At 44.2% G+C, this 7,482-nt stretch overlaps 1 pseudogene; it reads left to right on the forward strand.

Annotated features, from left to right (window-relative positions):
* Nucleotides 1-6,846: 6,846 nt before the first annotated feature.
* LOC149873827 (U2 spliceosomal RNA) lies at nucleotides 6,847-7,005 on the forward strand (annotated as a pseudogene).
* The last annotated feature ends 477 nt before the right edge of the window (nucleotides 7,006-7,482 follow it).

Genomic DNA, 7,482 nt, shown 5'->3' on the forward strand with positions numbered 1-7,482 from the left:
CCCTGTCCACACATCCCACTCCTGGACGCCATTCCTCACCCACCCATGGCCCCATCCCATCTTCTGGCTGAACACGCTCTGCCTATGGGTGTCCCATGCCAGTCTCCACGGAGACCCCGCACGCTTGCTCTGTCCGGCACCTCTGGTGTTGGATGTGGGGCAGACAAGCCAAGGTGTCTGGGCAGCAGGGTCAGGGCTGGCAGCAGTGATGCAGACTGGCAGCAGCAGCTGGAAGGAACTGCCTTTGTGAGGGCTGCCAGGAAGTGGGTCTGACCACCATGCTACCCCAGCCCTGCTATGTGCCCTGGGGCGGTGGCTCCAGTCGCACACAACATGGCCTGGGCTGCCCCCCAGCCTGGGCTAGGTGGAGCCAAGGGACCCACCATGGGCTGGATAAAATCCTTTGGAGGGCTGGATCTGGCCTTCAGGCCATATTTTGCCTACCCCTATCCTAAGGTCATCTAGTTGAACCTCCTGCTGGAAACTGGGATTTGACAGCGTTAAAAAATAAAATGCAGCCGGCTGTGGCATGTTTCACACATACAAGTAAAGTGACTGGTGCATCCCACTCTTGCTTTTCGGATGCGTCAGAACTTTCACTTCACTGATATACACACACCACATAATGCTGTGACAATCTATCACTTTACTGATAAACAATATTTATCCCATAGGATTCTCTCTAATAATAAAAAAGCTTTTATATTTTAAATACCCATTTGGGCTCATCCTAAAAGACAAAACTTCAAAAGACGACACATGAATTTTCATGTCTGCTTCTTAGCTTCCCCTGAATTTAAAGAAGTTTAGAAAACTGCTCTTTGAAATAAGGGTATTGTTCTTCTTTAATTAGATTTCATGGCAGGATTATCTTTATTTCAGGATGCCAATTTTTTTTTTTTTTTTTACAGGATGAAAATCCTGCAGCCCAGTTGATGAGTGAGCTCATCTTTTTCATTAAGAAGGTGCTAAAGAAAGGAATCAAGGGTAAATACCAGTGAAATCTATAAGGTAGAGGCCTTAGGGGCATTATTTTCTCAGGCTTATTAATGACATTGAAAATTCCTACCATTATCCGTATGTAATGCAATGCCCACCAGGACATAAAAGTAATGGAGCTTGTAGTGTAGCTACAAAAATGGCTAGACCTGATACACCACTTCTTTCCTTCAGTTTTACATTGGTATAACTCCCTTGTGATCAACAGTTGGAATGGCATGAAGCTGCAGTAACACAGAAGAGAACCATGTCCCCACATGTTGACTACCATCACAGGAGTTCCACACTGAGGCAGGACCATATGCCTACCTCATTCCAATATGTTATGCCACTCATACACAAAGTTGCCCCCAAGAGCAGTGATGCTGGATGGGTTAAAACCCATCAGGCATGCCCATTTGAGGGGATCTTTTGTCTGGCAGACGGCACAATGTAATAGGCATGTAGGTTGAGAGTCAGATGTTTAGTTATGCCAGGATACAAGTTGATGTGTGATGGCGAAAAAGGCAGAAAGAGCATCTCCCTCTAGTGTGTACATTCCCTTGCATAGTGATACTCCTTATAAGCGTAAACACCCAAAGTTAGGACTTCCATTGCCAGTGCCAGCTGCTTAAGAAGGCTTGAGGAAGCAGGAGTAGGCGAGGGAAGGGCTACAACCCAGACCTTCTATCTACAGGCAAAGACAGGCAGTCAAACACTGTGCAGAACACATGTGGCTCCCTCTGCAAGGCTGAAGCATTTCCCATGCCTGCCTACTTATTCCTGGAGCCATTATGTCTGTCTGGGTGTCTACCCATGCAAATGCTGCAGAGTGGGTTTACTCTAGAGCAGGGGTGGGCAAAATGCAGCCCGCAGGCTGGATGAGGCCTGCCAGACCATTCTATCTGGCCTGCGGGGCCCCTAAAAAATTTAGAAAATTAATATTTAGCTGCCCCTGGCTGCCTGTCATGTGGCCCTCGATGGCTTGCCAAAACTCAGTAAGTGGCCCTCTGCCCGAAATAATTGCCCACCCTTGCTCTAGAGTAAATTATTTTAGATTAAACCCACCCTGGGCAGGCATCTACATGTGCAGGGACAGGAGCAGATCTGCTGCTCCTGGCAGCAATCTGCTCCAGTCCCCTCCGGCCCCACACCAGCCTCCTGCAGCAGCTAGGGGGAGCTCTAAGCTCCCCCTGGGTGCTAGCCCAGGGGCTGGCAAGAAACATGGGGCCAGAAAACAGATGTCTTCTGGCGGGGGATGGGAGATTGCTCCCTGCTCTGGTGGGGCTGCCTGCTGCCAGGGTGAGCTCCACCACCAGAGCCCAAGAAGTTTTTAATGTCCCCCTGCCCTGGCAGCAGGGAGCTCCTGACCCCTGTTCCCTGACTGGGGGCAGGGGATTTGGAAAGAGCTTCAGGGGAGGGGCAGGTTATCTGTCGGGAACTTGCAGCTAGTTGCCCCACTGGTGGATTGGGGCTGGGACATTGTCCCACCTGGCCTCCAGTGCCCTGGCAACAGGCAGCTTCCACAGGCAGGGAGAAATTTTCTGCCCCCTGCTGCCCGGCTGAGCAGGAGCAAGTTTGTTCCTTGTCGGCTGTCTACATGTGCCATACAGTGCAGTTAGTAATCATGAGTAAATGTGCTACTTGTATTTATAGGTAGCAAATTTACTCATGATTTGAGCAAATTACTGTGCAATAGAGTGTCTGCACGTGTAGATGACTTACTGCACAATAATTTGCTCTACTCTCAAGTAAAGCATCTTGTGTAGATGTGCCCTCCGAACCATTCAAACAACGCACCAGTCCCTTTGCTAGATGAAAGAGAACTGATGCTAGACAGGATAAAACATACCTTTCTGTGCATTACCTGTGATCAGTCATGACTTAATGGACTCCATCTTGGCCCAGAATGTAACTTGGATTTGCAACATCAATTTACATGCCTAGAGAATCCATTACCTCTTAGAGACTGGTAACTAGAAATTGTTCAAAGATTCACAGTATGGGTCCTATAACTGAACTAAAGCTACAGTGTGTCTTTACAAATATATATATTAAAATGCCTCAGTAATATACCTATACAATATACAGCTTTTCAGTTAAATTATATGCATCTAAAAGTATGTTTCCTTTTATTGTCTGGAAAAAGAATGTTTTTTGGACTTTCCCCCAGATTTTCTAGGAAATTAAACACAGATGCAAATTCATCACTAAACTTCCTTTCTAACATCAACTTAAAAACTCTCTGAAAAGCCAAAGTTTAAACCTACGCTTTGGCCCTTCACATATGCTACTGTGTCTTTCCACCTGCACAACAGTTTCAAAAAAGAGCTACATGTTTGGTTGTGTTTCATTCCCGTAACTCAGGTCAGTTTGTAATGACATATTAACAGATTAAAATGTCAGGCAAGACTAGAATCCCAGCTGATGCAAACCAGCGGAGCTAGACAAAATTGCACCAGCTGAGGAGCCGATGTATATGTTAGACAGTCACTCAGCATCAGCAGAGTTGTGAAGAGACCCTGCACAATTACATTCTGTAAGACAGGGGCTGTTCTTTTGCTCCATGTTTGTACAGCACCTAGCATATAAGGTCTGGATCCATGCCTGGAGTTCCTAGGCACTATTGTCATAGGCAGATAAATACATCCAACAAACAAAAACTACTGCCAGCCTCTAGTAGAAAAAGTTTAATTCAAGGAAAATTTTAAAACTTCTATAATAGTATTACTTCTAAACTAAAAGGACTCCCTACTAAGATACAGGTTGTTCACCTCAAGCCATGTTCTCTTCATTCTTTTGTCAGGAGAATGAGGTTTGTCCCTCTTACATAATCCTTCTCTCTTTAAGGCTCCTGTTCCTTCCCCTGATCTGTAAAATAAGAAGTGGCAAGTCTTCTTCCCGGATATACTAATTCATTTATATTAAAAAAAATGAGGTGAGGCATGTTATCAGCTTGCCAGACTGAAAAATAGGTTTTAAGTGTACCTTAATGCATAATACAGATGGAGAGGAATATCAACTAAACTATATCTGCAGCTCTGCCCTTCCAGAAACAACTTTCGCCCACTCAGTCGGAATCCCTCAGGCCCCGTGGATCCAGTCACAATCTGCAGAATCTGAAAGAGCAGAGCAGAAGAAACAGGTGAACAAAGGAGGGGGGAGGATACAACCCAAACTCAGTTCATTCACTGCAGTCACCAGGAATCTCAGAGTTCTTTCCACATGCAGAGATCTTGTGTCTCTGTCTTGCCTTCTGGCCTCCCAAGTCTCTGTCAGCTCAGACAATTAAGTGGCAGAGGCTTACAAACTTAACTATGTTACAGTACTAAGAAAAATCCCTTTCGAGCCTACTGAACTGAGAAAAAAATTTCCATATTGCATTCTCAGCATGTTCAACACAAAAATTGCTGCTACTTCTTATGCTTTCCCTGACAGGGACTCAGCTAGGCTAGTTTTCTTCAGACAGAAAACTTCTCTCTCATCATTATACTGGTATAGTATTCAGAGAAGAAAGAATTTAACACTGAAACAAAATACAGGTGTTCCCCCCCCACAACACTATAACTTAATTGACCTAGTAAGATCACTGCACAATTCATTTTTTAGCATGGTTCAGTGGTGATTGATATGAGCTTGTAAAGTCTCTTCCTTGAATCTGGGATGTCATTTCATCAGTGTAAATTCCCATTTTCCATTCGCAGTCAGAAGATGACGCATTTGATTTTCCTTGTAGAAAGGAGATGAGGGGTCAAAATCTGCCACATCAGTTTAATTTTTCATTAAGCTAAGTTGAAGCAGTTATCCCTCTGAATGTATAGGGGCTCACAAAATCTTCAATGAGTAAAGGCAGAAGCATGGCTTAATCCATGACCAAGAATACATGCCTCCCTCTAGCAGTGCAGTCGGGATAATCTGGGTAGATGCAGCAGCTGACAGAGGAAATGGAACTGTATTGCCAGTGGCTGAAGTGACTTCCATGGGGAGAATAGATGGCAGGGGTCTGCTGTGGAGCCAGGCATTAGTGACACAGTGCCAGAGCAGACAAAGCCTCAGGGAGACATAATGGCAGTGTGACTGTTAACAAGAAATAGATTTCCCCTTTTACTCACCTGTGTAAAGTGAGTACATAATGGAAAAGATTGGTGACACTTGGTACTCACGTAAATGAGTGACAAGGCAGTAGCGGATCAGGTGCAGGAGCTTTCATTGTGTGTCAGTGGGCATGTGAGACACTTAATGCCCACTTACTGCCTACATGAGACATTTAATGCCCATTTGACTAATTCTACTGCATATTAGCATGGCTGGCAAAAACCATGCTAATGTGCAACAGATTAATCCAATGAGCATTAAGTATCACCAACAAAAGTTTGTTTGTGCTAGTGCACAGTAGCACTCAATGCATTGAGTTAGTACCTGTTATTACAGATACTAAACTTAATGAGTCATAATTAGGGCTCATTAATAAATGTGTAGACATGCCCAGCTTGTCCTGAAACTGCCTCCCCAGCAGGTTGTTCCTCTAGAACCACATTTTCAATAGGGGTCAGGGCCAGAATTTTTTTACAGTGCTTGAAGCCCACAATCATGGCCAGATTTTCAACATCCCAGCCCCCAACATCTTGCTGAGCTATCTGTAAAATCTGGCTCCCTGGGCACAATTTAACCATACCCCTAGAAAACTAAATGTCTCCAGGCTAACAATCCCACATGCATTATCGTTTCTGGGTGTAGCAGAGTGTGGTAAATCTGTGCAGAGAAGGAACATTTCTGCTGACAATCAAAAATGTGATTTAAACAGCCTTGCCCTAAGTGTTGTTTACCATTACACCAAACAGCTTGAACAATGGCTTTTACGCTGCAAGCCATTCCTCACTTTCAGACAACAAAATAGTTGATTTACAGCATCTGTCAGCTACTGTACATCTTGTTTAATAGCCGCAGTGATTGAGGCTAGTGTGGCTTACTTAGAAATCCACTTATTTAAACATTTATAGAGTTTCAACTTTCATCAAGGGTTCTATCCAATAAGAATAATATTACCCTGTTCTTAATACTGCCCTGGAAGCATCAAAGAGGCTAATTTCAATACGATAGGCAAAAATATTTATATTTATGCAACAGACTAGAATGATTCCAAAGGAGCTACTTAGCATTGCATAAATATACATTTTTTTTTCAAATGATCTGATTATGCATTTGCATGTAATTCTGCACTTAAAATTATGGCCCTGTCAGACCCACTGTCTTATGTCATCTCTCTCACACTTCTGCCAAAGGAATGATGATTTTCTTGTTGCTTTTTATGACAACTACCTTGCTACAAAAGGAATGAAGATCCTGTCCTGGAAAGTCTTGAACAACATCCATAAATCCAATGAGAGTCTTTGCAAAAACATTTGTACTAGGAAATCCCCTTGGCACACCCTGACTTTTAGGTCTTTGAGGCTGTCTGCGTGAAAATACTAGACAACCTCTAAGAGAATTACCTGTTTAAAGGCAGAACTGCAAATACCTAGCCAGATCCTCCACTAGTGTATATAGGGTGGCCATTATAGTGGACAGTATGGTTGTCCTCTGTCCTCTATTGTTATGAAACTGGACACCTTTATGTCCTCTATTTCTCTCTTGAAGAGTAAAATAGAGGACATAAAGGCAACAGCTTTTGTATCAATAGAGGACAGAGTAGCAGAAAACCAGACAGTCCTCTATGATGACCACCCTAACTGTATATCAATCAGGCTCCACTGGCTTCAAAGAGGCTACCCCAATTGACACCAGCTGCGTAAGGAGACCAAATAATTGATTTGCACCCAGGAGAGCCCGTTGCACAGACACACAGGGGAAGCAGCGTGACCATGTAGGCGAGCTCCCCAGGGCAGGTGATTGTCTCTAATATGTCCTCCATCGGAGGTCTATATTGAGCAGATTCTTTTTGGTATTGGGTGGTGGAACCGGAGCGTGCTCCATCCACTCCATGCATTGACCTGGTATTACAGTGCTTCCAGGACCGGTGCAAATAAACAGAAAAAAAAAAAAAAAGCCGTGACCATTTCTAATTTGGCACTTCCTCTAATACACAAGTCTTGAGGCATTTCCTCGTTAGAGAAAGACCTCTCCACAAATTAATCTAGGTGGAGTTGAGGCTCTTTCCATGGGACAGAAGCAGACTTTAGCTGTAACCTCCTGCAGGGAAATACCAAACTGATACACTGTGGGGGCAATGTCTATGCTATGTTCCCAGCACATCCAGGAGGGTCTGATCTCTAATACACCCCATTTACCTGCTCACATTCACACACTTGTTAACCCAGAAATGAGGGAACAAAGCCTTACTAAGGGCCACTCCCTACTCTTCTCAGAGATGCTGGAGATAGAAGTCTCAAGAACAGCAGCATGAGGGACCCCCAGAGTAGCTTCATCATATAATTTCTGGGTTTAGCGCATGTTAAATAGGCTGGGTATATTTGACAAAGCCCCTCCATAGGGGTGCAGGGGACA

Source organism: Crocodylus siamensis, chromosome 1 (assembly GCF_052110815.1).
Source record: "Crocodylus siamensis isolate JL-2025a chromosome 1, ASM5211081v1, whole genome shotgun sequence".
Classification (NCBI taxonomy): domain Eukaryota; kingdom Metazoa; phylum Chordata; order Crocodylia; family Crocodylidae; genus Crocodylus; species Crocodylus siamensis.